This window comes from Hyperolius riggenbachi, chromosome 2 (genome assembly GCF_040937935.1).
Source record: "Hyperolius riggenbachi isolate aHypRig1 chromosome 2, aHypRig1.pri, whole genome shotgun sequence".
NCBI lineage: Eukaryota > Metazoa > Chordata > Amphibia > Anura > Hyperoliidae > Hyperolius > Hyperolius riggenbachi.
In genome coordinates, this window is record NC_090647.1 from 274,718,611 (window position 1) to 274,735,110 (window position 16,500).

A 16,500-nucleotide genomic window follows, 5' to 3' on the forward strand; every position below is an offset into this window, starting at 1 on the left:
CTATGAGGTCTGAAGCGAGATTTATTCTCGCTTCAGACTCTCTTTAAGACTGAATGAAATACTTAAATCCCCCATGAGGAGATGGACTAGTCCAAAAGCTATTAGATATGTCAAATTTTTACTCCCTACTATAAGTAACAGTGACATAGCATAGGAAAAAAGCAATTAACAGTGCATTTTACTCTGAGTATAATGGACATGAAATGTGAGCATACACAACTGTTTTAAATTTTACAATTGTTACAACTGCAGTCCAGTAATTTGGAACTGACATTGTTGGTGGAGAAACTTGAGAAACCTCTCTCAGTAATATACTTAAATTATGGGAAGAGAATCCCCAGGGATGGCAAAGTGCCAAAATACGGATGGAAATGGAAAGAGGACATACCACACCTAGATGACAAAGACTGGGAGGACATGTTAAGTATATTCATTAAAACCCCTATATTAGCCTAAGACAGAATGGTACAAATCAGATTTTTACACAGAACATATTTAACTCAAGAAACATTTTTACAAGATTAAGTCAACTAGTTGATCTACATCCAAAATTTACTGATGCAGTAGGTAACTTTAAACACATGTTCTGTGATTGTCCAATTATCAAAACATTCTGGGAAAAAAGTTATATCCACCATCAATAAGATTCTAAACACACATATTATATGCTCCATAACGGTAGTGTTGTTGGGACTATTAGATAGCGTTCCATCGGGGAATCACAGCTAGTACCTAACTAGAATCCCATGCTTCCATGCAAGGAAAAATATCTCCAAAGTATGGAAATCGAATACCAGTCCTAATGCTATCTCTTGGAAACAATTGATTAATTCAGCATTACTACTGTACCATGTAACATACGCCAATAGAAATTGTCCAAATAGATTTGATATGGTGTGGACATCTTGGATGAAACACCTGGATACATAACCAGCATATGTAGATACCAATTAAACTGGTTGGGACCTGGCGACGGAAGACTCTGTTCTGTTCTGTTGCTTTCTTACCCTACCTCAAGTGAACATTTGCTGCCCTTCATGACCCCAGTTTAACATAAATCAAATCTGATAATACCACAGATAACCATATTGCATTAGGTGTAAATAACATGCAGTGTCACACAAGAATGTTGGCGATGAATGTACATCTCTCTCTTCTAAATTGTTGATTGTACAAGATTTATTGTGCAAACTCAATAAAATTATTTGTTTAAAAAAATTACAATTGTTCCTGTTCCTGGAACAAATCACATTATGCAGGCGATCCCTCGGAATGTAGTAAATCCAGCTATCATGTGATTAATAACATTTGTAGTTTCATTTTCTCTGGCAGCATTTTGTGAGTTAGGGTGCGTACAGACATGCGACTATAGTCGTTTGAAACGATCGTTACCGACGGCATTGCCCGACGATCGTTTGTAAAAAGTGCACAAACGATCATTAAAACGACCGACCAACGAGATATGTCGTTGGTAAAGAACAATCCATTCTGCCAGATCTTTTTCAACGACCATCGTTCAAAAAGTAATGTCTGTACAACGATCGGTCATTGATCGTTTGTTCTCAAAGCTTTGCACATGCTCAAACAGTTCTTTTTGACACTTGTGTTTGAAATCAGTTTATACATCATGTTGCGCACGCAACGCTCGTTCCAAGATCGTTCGTACACGAACGATGTTCAAAGTAGCCTTTCTTCAAACGATCATCGGCCGATACCTCCTTTAACATCGTTCGTCGTTCAGAACAAACGATCGTTATCGTATGTCTGTACGTACCCTTAGACTCACTAGTAGACACAGAGCTGGAAACAACTTCAGCAGCCAGAAGGATCCTCCCCAAAACACTGTCCTCAGTCCACTTCAGTCCCAGTATTGCATTATCTGCCAGAAAGGAACACCAGTGTTGAATTGATGTCCACTGTGAAAAACTGGACTTCTCAGCAACTGCAGGCTGTTCTTCTCCCTTTTTATCCTGCCACTTTCCATCTGTCTTTTACAGAACCCATGCTGCTGTAGCTGAGGTGAACTCTTAACACAGGAACTAGCTGTGGTGTTGCATTCAAATGTACAGCCCTATCAATGATAATTAAGAAAACCAATAAGAGAAAATCATTCTGCTTGTCTTACTACTCTGCTAATGTCACAGCTTTCTTGGGCAATCCTCTTTTCCTGCTGCTACTTCGGTGTCACAAGTAGTGACTGAATTATTGCTCAATTTAGATGGCATCGCAAAATTGTTCTGGCCCATCAAGTGTACATTTCCTCTGTATACCAAATAGTTAAAGAGTTTTCATTCTCACTGTATTGCTTTTAAAGATTAGCATGCAGCAAATAGCTCATTCAAGTAGGTTGGAGTGCAACTGCAAACCATGGATCCCCCCAGCAAAAAATCCATGGTGCCCTAGACCCACCCCTTCTATTGACCACCAGTCATATATCCACAACAAGTGTGGGGCCATCATAATTGTCACAAACTATATCCTGCCATTTCCTGCCTGCTGATGATGGTGGTGTTAAAGTGGACCTGAACTCTTGCACAAGACAAAAGGAAAACATAGAGAATGCACCCTTTATGTATTTAGAGAGTTTAGCCTGTTTAATTCCCTCTCATTTATAACTAATCACAACTTTTAATTTGATCATGCTTAACTTGGACTTCCCTGGACAATCATTGTTCTACCAGCAGATGGCTCTAAGGACTTTACATTGTCCGGAACCTCCACCATCCACCAGCAGGTGGCTATTGCAACGACTTGCAGTTCCCTGTTTGGCCTCCGGATTGCTTCAAGTGATCACTCATTGCAAGTGCTTACCACCAGCTGCATCCTGGGTTTGCTAGTCACATAGATTATTTAAGAACTGCCTCTTCCTCCTGCTAATTGCCAGAACTTTGTAGTAATTTGCAGACCTGAGCCTCTGGCAGGGGCGTAACTAGAAATCAATGGACCCCCCTGCGAAAATGAGGATGGGGCCCCAACCTAGGCGCCAAATAATCTTAATGGGGCAGCGTTTCACTATAAAATAATCCTAATGCAGCAATGTTTTACCAGAAATTAATCGTAAAATGGGCAGCATTTCACCATAAAATAATTGTAAAGTGGGCATCATTTAACCAGAAATTAATCATAAGTTTGGCAGAATTTCACCAGAAATTAATCGTAGATTGGGCAGCATTTCACCAGAAATTAATTGCAAATTGGGCAGCACTTCCCTATAAAATAATTGTAAAGTGAGCAGCATTTCCCCATAAAATAATCGTAAAGTGGGCAGCATTTTGCCATAACATAATCGTAAAGTGAGCAGCAGTCACCATAAAATAATCATAATGTGGGCAGCAGTCATCAGAAAATAACCGTAATGTGGGCAGCAGTCACCAGAAAATAATCGTAAAGTGGGCAGCAGTCACCAGAAAATCGTAATGTGGGCAGCAGTCACCAGAAAATAATCATAAAGTGGGCAGCAGTCACCAAAAAATCGCAATGTGGGCAGCAGTTACCAGAAAATCGCAATGTGGGCAGTAGTCACCAGAAAATAGCAATGTGGGCAGCAGACACCAGAAAATTGCAATGTGGGCAGCAGTCACCAAAAAATAGTAATGTGGGCAGAAGACACCAGAAAATCGCAATGTGGGCAGCAGACACCAGAAAATCGCCATGTGGGCAGCAGTTACTAGAAAATCGCAATGTTGGCAGCAGACACCAGAAAATAGCAATGCGGGCAGCAGTTACCAAAAAAAAAAAAATAATAATTTCACCTGTGAAAAGAAAACCAATTCACTCACCTGACAGATAGCAATGTGGGCAGCAGGCACCAGAAAATCACAATGTGGGCAGCAGTTACCAGAAAATCGTAATGTAGGCAGCAGGCACCAGAAAATAGAAATGTGGGCAGCAGACACCAGATAATGGCAATGTGGGCAGCAGTTAGTGTTGGGCGAACACCTGGATGTTCGGGTTTGGGAAAGTTCGCCGAACATGGCCGCGATGTTCGGCATGTTCGGGCCGAACCCTGAACTCCCCGAACATCCCGCTTTTGGGGGCCCTATGGGGTCGCAGGCATAAGGGGGGAGCATGCCCCGATCGCGGGGGGGGTCGGGTACGGTACTACTGCTGAACCGCCCGCTGCCCGGCCTCCCTCAACGCGTCACTCTCCGGACTCCTCCTCCTCAGTCACTCACTAAACAGTGCCGCCCACTGCCAGCCACCCACTACCACCGGACCGGTACTGTTTTACTTCATTAAACTTTTGTATGGGGTAGCGGGCAGAGGGGGGAGCGCTAGCGGAGGGGGTTGGGGGAAATTCCGACCCCCCCCCCGCGATTGGGGCATGCTCCCCCCTTATGCCTGCGACCCCATAGGGGGGCAGTATTCGGCCGAACAGGGCCCTGTTCGGCCGAACAGGGGCCCTGTTCGGCCCTGTTCGCGGCCATTTAGTAGTTCGGGGCGAACCCGAACTTAAAAGGCCGAACACCATCAGGCGTTCGGCCAAACTCGAACATCACCCGAACAGGGTGATGTTCTGCAGAACCCGAACAGTGGCGAACACTGTTCGCCCAACACTAGCAGCAGTCACCAGAAAATAGAAATGTGGGCAGCAGTTACCAAAAAAAAAAACAAAAAACAATTTCACCTGTGAAAAGAAATCCAATTCACTCACCTGACAGATGTCTCCTCGCCTGGCATCTGGCTCGCAGCTCCCCGACAATCCTTTTGCATCTCCTGCGCTGACAGGCAGAGTGCGGGGCTACGGCAAGATGGCTCCCGAAGCCCTGTACAGGAGACATAAATAGTCTCCAGTGCAGGGCTTCGGCAGCCATCTTGCCATAGCTCTGCACTCTGCCTCCCGGGAGACTGTGGGGCTGCGGGCAATGAACTGGCCCGGCGTCTATTAGATGCCGCGGCCAGTTCTACACCTGGCTGGGGGGGGTTCCACAATCAGGGGGAGGGCAGCGCTTCCCCCGCACACGGCTGGCGGGCCCCAGAGCGGCCCCGGGCCCCCCTGCAGCTGATGGGGTTGCATCCCCAGTAGGTACGCCACTGGCCTCTGGACAATCCTTGTACCCGTTAACTGATCTGCATTTGTTCCTTGTCCTGACCAGTTATCCTGCCTTTGACCTTGCCTTTGCTTATCCTTGGTACTGTGCTTATCTGATCATTAGAGATGGCCGAAACATGAAATGTTTGGTTCGCAAACATAAACTGGAACTTCCCTCAAAGGTTTGCAAACTTGTGAACTGCCATAGACTTCAATGGGCAGGTGAAAACCTACAGGGACTGTTTCTGGCTACAAAAGTGATGGAAAAGTTGTTTGAAGGGGCCTAACAACTGCACCGTTGCATGCCGGAGGGGGATCCCTGGCAAAAGTCCCACCAAAAATTACGTAGTTGACGCAAAGTTGTGTTTTAATCTCTAAAGGGCAGAAATCACATTACATTCCTACATTTGTGGAATAAAGTGCTGCTTTAAAACATCCGGCATGTATACATGTCCATCAGGTAGTGTAATGGTTAGACGGACATTCTGGCAATAGACATCCTCTGAGAGAACGATCTACTCTATCACCACTAGATGTCAATGGAGAGCATGAAATTATGCCATTAGGTCATGCGGCTGATAGCACGCATAGACCTACGTCATGCGTATGATGTACGTTACGCACTGACTGATGCGGAGGGTGGAGTTGGAGAGGGGCGGAGCCTATGGGATAACTAAGAGGGCAGCGTAGACGGCCATGACCACGCCCTGAGGAAGCGTCTGATGACGCGAAATGCATCGGCAAGAGAGGCCACCAAGTTCCGTGCGAAATAGCACGTGATCCGCCAGGCCGTCCATGCTCCCACGCTACATGCAGGCACGCTGAGCTGTTCAAACAAGCATGGATGCCCACAGCCCAGAGATGAGAGACTGTACTTGCTAAGGGCAAAATGCTGCCCACTCATCAAGGGAGGAAACTGCGGGACTAAGTGCTTACATGAAGATGCTCATCTGGACACAGGAAGCTGCAATTATATTGTTGACTCAATGACTGCCTTATGTTATATAACCTGCTAAGCTGTCTGACGCTTTGCTGTTGCTCTATCTGAGCTTGCTTGATGCCTCACTGCTGATCTCTTTTGAGCTTGCTTGATGCTGGATATGGCTAAAGGGAGAAATTAAATTCTGCTATGCTGGCCAAACTTCAAATGCATGCATCAAATATATGGACTTTGTCCCTGACTAGCAGGGAGGCAGCTGCTGTGTGAGTGCACTCTTATGCCTGTATGATTGAAATACTAGGAGGTGGACGCATGACTGCAGAGACGTTTTGAATCTGTATGATCGCCGTCTCTGCAAGCAAGCGTAGCCTGGATAACATCTGGATATTGGTGGCCTCATATGGTTTTAATTATTTCTTTCTGCGCAGAAAATTATTTTAATATAGTACTGTGGTTGGCTCTTGATGAGGAGCAAGTCTGAGAATTCTGTATGTGCAATAAACTTTTGTTACCCTTTATTACCAAAACAAGAAGTGCCTAGACCAATATGTTCAAAATGTTGTGAGAAGTGTAATGGTTAGGCCTGCTTCACACTGACAGACCAAACGCCGCATTTACCACACGGCAAACAGCTTTAGATTATGAAGTGCGCCGAGTAACGTGGCATATAAATCCCCAGCTTGGCAGAGCCCGTCCTAGCACCAAGGTCATACAGATACTCATCAATGGCTCGCTCTTGTTCAAACATCTGTCTGGCGGTTGCAAATTAAGCGCCTTTACTGGCCTGTTGTTTCGCCGCTGAATCTCAGCAAGGAGCGCCATGGCCGTGTATGAATGTCTGCAGCAGGGGCCAGAACGATCCTGTCATGGCATATACATTTTACCTAAAAAAAAGTATTGTTTTTCGGTGGAAAAAAACTGTTGAAGCCGAGTTGACACTGACAACAGATGCAAAAACAAACAAACAATGTCGAGCATACATAGGGTACCCCTTTATGTGGGGTTTTCTAGGAGGTACCTAATGGGAAGAAAGTGAGTTTTTCAACTCTGTATAATAAACTATTCAAAAATAAGAAAAAGAGCTTCCCACTACAAATGGTGATAAATAGATCGTGATCTATAAAAAAAATACCTAGACCAATTAAGGAGTATGAATATTTTATTGGAACAATTTCTTGAGGGAATAATGATTAAAAGCAATTAAAAACAAAATATGGCCGTCATGCCTACCCTTGATCGGTACACAGTGTCAATTTTTTTTTACATATGACAAAAAAGCCTCCGAAAAAATATAGAAAAGGTACTATAAATATAATCTGGCACCTTGCCCAAGTAAAATGTCGCCCCAATCTCGATAATAGATCGGTAGTGTATGACAATATGGGCAAAGTAGATGTCAGATATTAGTCTAAATGTTAATCATTTGGATCATACTGCTGACATAAACCTATGAATTTTGTCCTGATTGCCATCAATGGCGGCTAGTAAGGCCAGACAGTGTATATGACCCAATAAACTATATATATCAAGGAGGATATGATTAACGATATCAAATAATATTATATAAATATTCCTAGGACCATGTAAAACAAGTGACAACAATATTAGGTAGTAGTCTGGCACACTGTCCAAGTGAATATTCCCAAATAGACAGATGGACAGTGTATGTGTCAGAAAGCATGAACACTGGTAATAATTGCAAACAATTAGAGCCACATTGTGCAGTGTGCATACCAAAATTGTCACAATTTGTGCACAAACAATCAAAATACATGCAAAAAAAGACAAAAAGGGCCATATTCCATTTTTCACCTGAGTTTTCTCCTAGGTGATAATTTTTCATCTCGATTTTAAATAACTTTCCAGCACTTTTCAACTTAAAAAGTACCAAAAAGCAGGTGATAAAGTACTATCAAAACTATTTTGAGCATTTTCTTGCTTTCTGGTGGCTTAAAAGGCATTTTATTGACACGTTTAAAATTATCACCTAGGAGAAAACTCAGCAGAAAAAGTGGATTGCATATGGGTCTGAGTGTACAAAAACGGGACTGTAATAAAGTCCTCCTGAAAAATCAATGTTTGTTGCATCCCTGGTGAGTGACACTGACAAGAGACTTGGCTCTGCACATGTATGTGCAGGGTTACCAATGTAATTTGACAAAAAACAAAACAAAACATATTTTTGCAGCCCATGTAACAGAGGCCAGATAATGTCATGGCATATACATTAACCCTCCTGGCGGTTTATTAAAAATCCGCCAGGGGGCAGCAAAGTCTTTTTTTAAATTTTTTTTTTTCATGTAGCGAGACAAAGTCTCGCTACATGATAGCTGCTGCTCAGCGGCATCCCCCCAGCCCCTCCGATCGCCTCCGGCGATCGGAGATCAGGAGATCCTGTTCAAAGAACGGGATCTCCTGGAGGGCTTCCCCCGTCGCCATGGCGATGGGTGGCATGCTGTCACGACGTCATCGACGTCGTGACGTCATTGGGAGTCCCGATCTACCCCTCAGCGCTGCCTGGCACTGATTGGCCAGGCAGCGCACGGGGTCTGGGGGGGGGCCTCACGGCGCGGGGAGCGCCGCGTAATTGGTGCGGAGTGGCGGCGATCAGAGGGCACACGCAGCTAGCAAAGTGCTAGCTGCGTGCTGCAAAAAAAAATTATCAAAATCGGCCGAGCAGGGCCTGAGAAATCCCCCTGCGCGGCATAGCCCGTGCTCAGCACGGGCTTACCGCCAGGGAGGTTATACAAACAAAATTTAAATATTTAAATTAATTTAAATATTTTTAAATCAATGTTTGTTGCATCCCTGGTGAGTGACTCTGACAAGAGATGCGTTGACTTGGCTCTGTACATGTATGTGCAAGTATACATACCAATGTAATTTGACCCCCCAAAAAAATATTTTTGCAGCCACTGTAGCATAGGCCAGACAATGTCATGGCATATACATTTTAAAAAACATTTTTTTTTTTTTTAATGAAAATTTGTTGCATCCTTGGTGAGTGACACTGATGAGATGCATTGACTTGGCTCTGCACGGTGATGGTGCAGGTTTACACATACAAAAAGTTATTTTATTTAAAAAAAAAGTTTTTTTGCAGCCACTGTATCAGAGGCCAGAAAAATGTCATGGCATATACATTTTTCATACCAAAAATTATTTAGATTTTTTTCTTTTAAATGTTTGTTGCAGCCCTGGTGATACTGACAAGAGATGCGGTGACTTGACTCTGCACATGGTACAGGTTTACATGGTAGTGCTACGCAAGAACCTTCACCACAACACGGTAACGATCATGAAGGGTAATTGACATGTGTGGGTAGTACTAGTCATGCATCCTGCAGAGAGGAAAGACAGCTGTGTGAGGACTAAGTCACAAATCTTCCAGCGTGCAGTAACCCTACGGGATCCATGCCTCATTCATCTTAATAAAGGTCAGGTAGTCAACACTTTGGTTCCCTAGGCGACTTCTCTTGTCAGCGACAATTCCTCCTGCTACACTGATGATCCTTTCTGACAGGACGCTTGAGGCGGGGCAAGCCAAAAGTCCAATGGCAAATTGTGACAGCTCTGGCCACAGGTCAAGCCTGCACACCCAGTAATTTATCGCTCCTTAGAGTGTCGATATCAGCAGTTAATGCCAGGTAGTCCGCTACCTGATGGTCAAGGCGTTCTTTGAGGGTGGATCCTGAGGGGCTGTGGTGATGCTTTGGACTAAAAAAAAACTGTGCATGTCCGACATCACCAACACATCGGTAAAACATCCTGTCTTTGCCGGCGTGGCTGTGGGAGCAGGAGGATTACTGGCACATCTTCCCCTCCTGTCCTGCGGTGACATCACCCTTAATGAAGTGTACATCATACTTTGCAGCCTGTTTTGAAACTGCTGTATCCTTTCTGACTTCTGGTAATTTGGTAACATTTCTGCCACTTTGTGTTATACTGAGGCTCTAGTAGCGTTGCCACCTAGTACAGGTCCTTCTCCTTGAGTCTTTTTATACGGGGGGTCCTTCAGCAGGCAGGAGAGCATGAAAGACCCAATTTGCATAAGGTTGTATGCCAAGTAGTGTTGGGCGAACAGTGTTCGCCACTGTTCGGGTTCTGCAGAACATTACCCTGTTCGGGTAATGTTCGAGTGCGGCCGAACACCTGATGGTGTTCGGCCAAACCGTTCGGCCACATGGCCGAACTAAGAGCGCATGGCCGAACGTTCCCTGAATGTTCGGCTAGCGCTGTGATTGGCCGAACGGGTCACGTGGTTCGGACCCGAACGCGCTCTGATTGGCCAAACTGTCATGTGGTTCGGGTAAATAAATACCCGAACCACGTCATATCTCCGCCATTTGTCTGTGGGTTTAGCTTTGGGTAGGCAGGCAGGGTAGTTCGCGCTCCAGCCACGCTAGCCAGGGTCCCCCCCAGTCATTGTGTGTCGCTGCTGGGAACAGTAGTACACCGCTCGCTCAGCCACACTATATAGCATTGTGTTTACTGCCACTCTGTGTACCTCGCTCAGCCACGCTATATAGCATTGTGTTTACTGCCACTCTGTGTCTGCTGGGAACAGTAGTACACCGCTCGCTCAGCCACACTATATAGCATTGTGTTTACTGCCACTCTGTGTACCTCGCTCAGCCACACTATATAGCATTGTGTTTACTGCCACTCTGTGTCTGCTGGGAACAGTAGTACACCGCTCGCTCAGCCACACTATATAGCATTGTGTTTACTGCCACTCTGTGTACCTCGCTCAGCCACACTATATAACATTGTGTTTACTGCCACTCTGTGTCTGCTGGGAACAGTAGTACACCGCTCGCTCAGCCACACTATGTAGCTTTGTGTTTACTGCCACTCTGTGTACCTCGCTCAGCCACACTATATAGCATTGTGTTTACTGCCACTCTGTGTCTGCTGGGAACAGTAGTACACCGCTCGCTCAGCCACACTATATAGCATTGTGTTTACTGCCACTCTGTGTACACCGCTCACCCAGCACTATATAGCATTATTGTGTTTACTGCCACTCTGTGTCTGCTGGGAACAGTAGTACACCGCTCACCCGCCACTGTATAGCATTGTGCTCTGTGTCGCTGCTGGGAATAGTGGTACACCGCTCACCCACCACTGTATAGCATTGTGCTCTGTGTTGCTGCTGGGAATAGTGGTACACCACTCACCCACCACTGTATAGCATTTCTGTACTGCCACTGTACTGCTGCCAGTCAGCGTGTACTTTAAGGATAAGTGAAATGAGGAAGAAATCCGGTGAAAGAGGGAGGGGCAAGGGAAGAGGTGTTTCCCCTGACGGTTCACGTACAGGCCACAGGGGAGCACCCAAGAAAACCCACTCAATACCGCCCATGTTGTCCAGGACAACAACCCTCACAAATCCAAAAGAACAGGACCAGATAATTACTTGGATGACCTCTCAAGCGTCCAGCAGTGGGTTAAGCAGCACCAGCACATCACGCACGAGGTCCGAGTCCACAGCCAGTTACAAGGAGCCAGTGGGCACAAAGCTGACACAACCGGCAGCGACACCACGCACACAACTGCCAGATAACCAGTCCGATGAATTACCTCAGGACACAATGGGGTATTCGCAGGAGCTATTCCCAGCCCAACAAACTTCCACCTTTGAAAGGTCAATGGAGGAACAGCCAGAAATGTTGTGCCCGGATTCACAACCATTAACTGTGGGAAATGCACCGCGCACTGAAATACAAGGCGAGTCCGAGGACTTTGAAACCCAAATCCCAGAGCAAGTTGGGCAGGAGGGGTTGCAATTGCAGGAGGTCGGCCGACAAGATCTGGAAGACGACGTTGGAGTGAGCTGCGCAGAGGTTGTTCTGGGGAGCTCTACTCCACGGCGGCGGCCCCCCACAATGACATATGACGAGTTTGAGGAGATGGAAGAGGAGGGTATGGACAATGTGGACATAGACCCAGATTTTGTTTGTGAACGAGAACATCGCCGTCGTAGCAACAGCACAGATGAGTCTGTTGAAGAACCCACTGCTGCACGAGTTCGCCTTGTGCCACAAGGTAGGCGGCGCGCAATTTCAGGCACCACAAGCGTGGAAGTTCAAGTGAGAGGCAAAAGAGGCGCAAACAGAAATCGCCAGCAAGACAGGTGCTCCAAAGTCTGGGCTTTCTTTGAAGACTGCACTGAGGATGGTACTATGGCGATTTGCAAGGTGTGCAAGACCAGCCTGAGCAGGGGGAAAAGTATTAAAAACCTCTCCACCACCAGCATGAGCCGCCACATGCTATCCAAACATCCCACTCTGTGGGCAAACGTGGCAGGACAGGGTACCAGCAACACTGCCTCTCTTGGGGGTCACCAGACTCACCACCAGACCCGCCTCAGCAGCAGCAGTAGCCCAGCCATTGCGTGGTTCACAACATTCACAAACATCAGACGACGCTGACACTGTCACTTTCCTGAGTAGTGCTCTTGAGGTCTCCCAGTGTTCATCAAACACAACAACCAACAGCCCTTCAGTGTGCAGCCCTACGGTTCAGTTGTCTGTCTCGGAGATGTTTGAGCGCAAGAGGAAATTGCCAGCAAATGACCCCCGGGCCGTGGCAGTAACAGCCAGCATAGCCAAGCTTCTGGCCTGCGAAATGCTGCCATATCGAGTGGTGAAGACAAACAGCTTCAAGGGCATGATGTCAGTGGCCATCCCACGTTACGTGGTTCCCAGCCGCTACCACTTTGCGCGCTCTGCAGTGCCTGAGTTGCATGAGCATGTGGTCAGCAAAATAACCCGAAGCTTGAAGAATGCCGTTGCCTGCAAGGTTCACCTCACCACTGACACCTGGACGAGTGCGTTTGGCCAGGGTCGATACATCTCCCTTACCGCACACTGGGTGAACCTTGTGGAGCCTGGCAGCGATTCCTCACCTGCTACGGCGCGGGTGTTGCCCACGCCACAAACAGCTGCACCGCCATCCCTCCCACTGGATAACAACAGCAGCACCTACCTCTCTGACTCCTTCTCCTCCAATGCATCTCAAAGCTGTACCTCATCCGGAAACGCTAACCCAGCAGCAGTAGGATCGTGGAAGCAGTGCAGCACAGCTGTTGGCATGCGTCAGCAAGCATTGCTGAAGCTGATCTGCCTTGGGGATAAGCAGCACACAGGGGAGGAAATTTGGAGGGGAATAAAGGAACAGACGGATTTGTGGCTGGCACCGCTGGACCTGAAACCGGGCATGGTTGTGTGTGATAATGGGAGTAATCTCATTCGCGCTTTAAGGTTGGCTAAGCTGATACACATCCCTTGCCTGGCGCACGTGATGAACCTAGTAGTTCAGCGGTTCCTGAGGACATACCCAGGCGTGGCCGATTTTCTGTTGAAGGTGCGACGAGTGGCCAAACATTGTAGAAATTCCAGTACTGCTTCGGGGGCACTCGCCAAGATGCAGGAGCGCTTCAATCTCCCCCACCATCGCTTGCTGTGTGATGTCCCTACGCGCTGGAATTCTACGCTGCACATGCTAGCCCGCTTTTGCGAGCAGAAGAGTGCAGTGGTCCAGTACATGACGGCGCAGTACCGAGGCGCATCCGGACAGCTGCCAAGCTTCTGTGGATCCGATTGGGCCAACATGTTGGACCTCTGCCAAGTCCTCCAAAATTTTGAGCAATCCACGTTGCTTGTGAGCAACTCTTCAGTCAGCATTACCATACCACTGCTGTGTTTACTGAAGAGGGCAATGTTGAAAATCAAGGAAACAGCTGTCATGATGCAACTGGGGGAATCTGAAGGAGAAAACGATCAGCGTGATGGTACCAACATCAGGCCATCCACCTCAGGAACCCTTGTGGAGACTTTAGAGAGGAGATTGACATCCTCCCCCTCCTCTAGCCAGTTGTACGCCGACAGACTGACTTCCGCAAACCCAGGACGACCAGGAGGGCAGCAAACAACACAAGCCGCAGCTAGTGCCCAAAAGGGAATGGTATCGGCAGTGTCCTTGGAGTGGGAAAATTTTCTGTTCGCCCGAATATGGCCCCCCTATGGGGTCGCAGGCATAAGGGGGGGAGCATGCCCCGATCGCGGGGGGGGGGGGGGGGGGTCGGAAATTCCCCCCACCCCCTCCGCTAGCGCTCCCCCCTCTGCCCGCTTCCCCATAAAAAAGTTTGCGTAAAGTTAAATAGTACTGGTGGTGGCTGCTGCAGTGGCTGGCTGGCAGTGGTGTGAGTGAGGAGGAGGAGTCCGAGTAGGACGCGTTGAGGCCGGGCAGCGGGCGGTTCAGCGGTAGTACCCTTGTGGTACTTCCGCCCTTTCTCTGACCTCACGTCCTCTACGTGATGACGCGTACCCTCGTATGCGTCATCACTTAGAGGACGTGAGGTCAGAGAAAGGGCGGAAGTACCACAAGGGTACTACCGCTGAACCGCCCGCTGCCCAGCCTCAATGCGTCCTACTCGGACTCCTCCTCCTCACTCACACCACTGCCAGGCCAGCCAGCCACTGCAGCAGCCACCACCGGTAGTATTTAACTTTACGCAAACTTTTTTATGGGGAAGCGGGCAGAGGGGGGAGCGCTAGCGGAGGGGGTGGGGGGAATTTCCGACCCCCCGCGATCGGGGCATGCTCCCCCCTTATGCCTGGCCTGCGACCCCATAAGGGGGCCGTATTGCGGCATGTTCGGGTCCCCATTGACTTGCATTGAGTTCGGGGTTCGGGCCGAACATGCCGAACATCTGGTCCATGTTCGGCCTGTTCGGCCCGAACCCGAACATCCAGGTGTTCGCCCAACACTAGTGCTTACAACTCGTCTCCTCCTCCTGTCTTTCTCCCCATCTGAACTGTCTTCCTCTTCATCTCTTCTTGAGTGCACCCACGTCACATTCCTGGACAAATTGTCATCATCAGCTGCTTCACTTGTTTCTGACAACTCAAAATTGGCACCAGCAGCGGATACATCATCATCATGACACCTTACATCCATGTGTGTAATGTTGCCTAACTGAGACATATCAAGTATAACATCCTTATCTCCATCCTCTGTCAATAATGCTTGCGCATAAGTAATTTATACAAACGGATGTGTAAATAACTCCTCTGACACATCAAGTGAAGCGGCTGTGGTGCTATTGGTGGGGCAAGTGGTAAGTTGTGGGGATCCATCTGAAAATGGCGCCTGTGAATAATGGCGCACGGTGTTGCCACTAATCCATTTGACGCTTATCACTATTTAACTTTAAAGCCTTATTGTTATTTAGCGTTAAAGCCTTATAGTTACTTAGTGTTAACACACAGAACCCTCTCTGTACCCATCCCTAACCCCCAAACCCCCCCTGGTGGTGCCTAACCCTAAGACCCCCCTGGTGGTGCCTAACCCTAAGACCCCCCTGGTGGTGCCTAACCCTAAGACCCCCCTGGTGGTGCCTAACCCTAAGACCCCCCTGGTGGTGCCTAACCCTAACCACCCCCCTGGTAGTGCCTAACCCTAACCACCCCCCTGGTGGTGCCTAACCCCAACCACCCCCCTGGTGGTGCCTAACCCTATGACCCCCCTGGTGGTGCCTAACCCTATGACCCCCCTGATGGTGCCTAACCCTAAGACCCCCCAGTGGTGCTTAACCCTAACCTTGACAGTGTTACATTAAATCCATTCACCGTTTTGCAGTTAAATAACGTCTGAAGTTTGGCTTATGTAGGGCGCTATTGATAAATAACGTTACTGTGGGCAATATCGTCTGCTGTTTGGCAAATTAACGGCACTATTGATAAATAACGTTAGTGTGTGCCACTATTGATAAATAACGTTAGTGTGAGCCGGTTTTCTTCTTTTTTCCCTGTGCACCATTATTATGCAGTACTATCGATAAATAACGATAAGCGTATCTTTTTAATGCGGCACCATTTATATGCATAGGCGCTGTGCGCCATTATTCACTGATCCGAAGTTGTGGGGTGCTCGAATCAGAGCGGGAGGAGGATGGTGCGGCAAGGTTCCAAGAGGAAGCTGTAGAAGATGGGGTGTCCTGTTGTGTAAGCCAGTCAACTACTGCCTCAGCATTTTGGGAGTTCAGGGCTTGTGCCCCCTGAACACTGGGCATTATTCTAGTGCCACAGGAAATCACAGCAGCACGACCCCTACAACCCCTGCAGTGTGGTCTTCCTCTGTCTGTCATTTTTTAAATTTCACAATATAACAATATCAAAAGAGAACAATCGCACTTATGATGATGGGGTGTATTGAGCAAGGTACAGTACCAATACTAGCAGTGTGCATTCCTGTGCCGTATAGCTAAAGTCACTGCACTGTACAATCACTGGATGCAGAGAACTGCGATATAACAATATCAAAAGAGAACAATCACACTTATGATGATGGGTGTATTGCGCAAGGTACTGTATCAATACTAGCAATGTGCACACCTGTGCCATGCAGCTAAAGTCACTGCACTGGACACTCAGTGGATGCAGAGAACTGTGATATAACAATATCAAAAGAGAACAATCGCACTTATAATGATGGAGTATATTGAGCAAGATGCTGTACCAAT